This window comes from Lutra lutra, chromosome 7, assembly GCF_902655055.1.
Source record: "Lutra lutra chromosome 7, mLutLut1.2, whole genome shotgun sequence".
NCBI classification, from domain to species: domain Eukaryota; kingdom Metazoa; phylum Chordata; class Mammalia; order Carnivora; family Mustelidae; genus Lutra; species Lutra lutra.
This window is the reverse complement of record NC_062284.1, coordinates 66122166-66124455: the sequence shown is the minus strand read 5'-3', so window position 1 is coordinate 66124455 and position 2290 is coordinate 66122166.

The window sequence follows — 2290 nt, the reverse complement described above, 5'->3', positions numbered from 1 at the left end:
AACAATTGAGACTACTTTAAAAAAACTTTTGCACAGTGAAGAAAACTATCAACAAAATGAGAATGACACCTACTGAATGGGAGAAGGCATTTGCAAGTGATATTTGCATTAATATGAAAATTACATAATGAACTCATAGAACTGAACTCCAGAAAACAAAATTTTGAGTAAAAAATGGCCAGAGGGGGGGAAAAATGGCCGGAGAGGGCACCTGGGTGATTCAATGGGTTAAGCCTCTGCCTTCGGCTCAGGTCATGACCTTAGGATCCTGGGATTGAACCATGGATGGGGCTCTCTGGTCAGCAGGGGTCCTGCTTCCCACCCCATCCCCCCAGACCCCGCCTGCCTCTCTGCCTACTGTGATCCCTGTCTGTCAAATAAATAAATAAAATCTTAAAAAAAAAAAAAAAAGCCAGAGAACCTGAATGGCCATTTTTTTTTTTTTAAAGATTTTATTTGACAGAGAGAGATCACAAGTAGACAGAGAGGCAGGCAGAGAAAGAGAGAGAGAGAGAGGGAAGCAGGCTCCCTGGTGAGCAGAGAGCCCGATGCGGGACTCGATCCCAGGACCCTGAGATCATGACCTGAGCCGAAGGCAGCAGCTTAACCCACTGAGCCACCCAGGTGCCCCTGAATGGACATTTTTTAAAAGAAGGCATATAGATGTCCAATAGACACATGAAAAAATGCTCAACATCACTAACCATTAGAGAAATGAATATGAAAACCACAGTGCATATCACTTCAAACCTGTCAGAATGGCTAGTATCAAAAAGAGGAGAAATAGCATGTTGGTGAGGATGTGGAAAAATGGGAAACCTCATGCACTGTTGGGAATAAAATTGGTAAATCTACTATTGAAAATAGCAGGGAGGTTCCTCAAAGTTAAAAATAGAAGTACCATATAATTCAGTAGTTGTACTTTTTTTTGGGCATTTACCTGAAGTAATGAGTATACTAAAATGAGAAATACCTGCCATTTTATGTTTATTATGGCATTATTTGCAATAGCCATTATCAAGAATCAATATAAGTATCCATCAGTAGATGAATGGATAAAGATGACATTACACACATACACACAGAGGGATATTATTCAGCTTAAAAGAATGAAATCTTCTAATTTTCAACAACATGGGTGGACCTACAGGGTATTATGCTAAGTGGAATAAGTCAGAAACAAAACAAATGAACAGAGTAAAGCAAACAGAATTTTAAGTCCAGAGAGCAAACTGGTGGTTGTTGATGAGCAGATGGTGTGGGGGAATATGGGCAAGATTAGTGAAGGAGATTAAGAGTTTTGAACTTTATAAAGTAAATAATACATGCAGATATAAAGTACAGCATAGGGAATGTAGGTAATAATATTATAATAACTTTGTATGGTGACAGATGGTAACTACACTTATGCTGAGCATTTTACAATGTATATAATTATTGAATCAGTATATTATACACCTGAAACTAATATAATATTATATGTGAACTATATTTCAATTGAAATAAAAGATAACACACTAACGCAATAAGAAAAAAGAGACAAAATGAATTAACAAAAATTTAGTAGAATTATCAATAATAAAAATTTTATTGCAAAATATGTAACTTACCAGTTGATTTTGAAGATAAAGTCAGCTGGATTTCCTGGAAAAGTGAGTAAAAATAAGATACTTTTAAATTGGGAAAGAAGAGTTTAGTGAAACAATGCATCAGTCCAGTGGGGCTAGCAGCTAAAATAAAGAGTGAAAAAAATCTATAATAAATGGCAGAACAATATAGTGGAGTGCGATATACATGAATAATTTTTAAAAAGGGATGAGAATTAAATTTCATGAGTTTTCTTTTTTTTTAAAAAATATTTATTTATTTGACAGAGAGAGAGAGATCACAAGTAGGCAGAGAGGTAGGCAGAGAGAGAGGGGGAAGCAGGCTCCCTGCTGAGCAGGGAGCCCCATGCAAGGCTCAATCCCAGGACCCTGAGATCATGACCTGAGCCAAAGGCAGAGGCTTAACCCACTGAGCCACCCAGGTGCCCCAAAGTTCATGAGTTTTCAAATTGAATATATTCACCAGAGTTCAACCCAGTAGATGAAAATAGACCTATGCCAACACCAAGAAAAATAATGAAGAAAACTGCACACTGAGATTTAAAAAAAAAAAATTCTAGCTTTCTGAGAGGCAAAACACAAATAAGTCATTAGAAGATGAAAAATCTAAATCTTATAAATTGTAAGAGAAAATTATTTCTAGTGTAGGATATTATACCTAGTGAAACTTTCAGTCATATAAA